This window comes from Notolepis coatsorum (assembly GCF_963971535.1).
Source record: "Notolepis coatsorum genome assembly, chromosome: 5".
NCBI classification, from domain to species: domain Eukaryota; kingdom Metazoa; phylum Chordata; class Actinopteri; order Aulopiformes; family Paralepididae; genus Notolepis; species Notolepis coatsorum.
Genome location: NC_140169.1, coordinates 123448756 through 123449198, shown reverse-complemented (window position 1 = coordinate 123449198; position 443 = coordinate 123448756).

Below are 443 nucleotides of genomic sequence, written 5' to 3'. Positions count from 1 at the left end.
TGTGGTATGTTTTTGTGGTTGTACAAAGTGAGTCAAAGCGACACGCCCATGTTTTAAGTATACCTGCAGTCTGGCGACCCCGTGTCTTGTCTTAGCATAAAGGAGACATCATGTGAGCTTCACTAAGCAGACAGATGAACGATAGAAGAGAGCTCACACATGATGACAGACAAAAAAAAGTCAACCCTCGAAAACCGCTGCCAAATGACTAAGCAGGCTTTTGTGCAATCTGTGTCCCACAACCGTCTGTCTGAGGACAAGAGGAGAGCTGGGTCTGTCTGGAGCGTCTGGGCCAGGGTTAGTCATCCTAGCCGCTGCTGGCAGCACCGGCCCGGCCGTCCCCCATGATTACAGGTTGCCGACAAGTCCGATGGGCGTTCCAGCCGTGTCCCTCACTTACTCTAGTAATGCACTCCTCTCTTTCCGGATTGGGGAACAGCTGA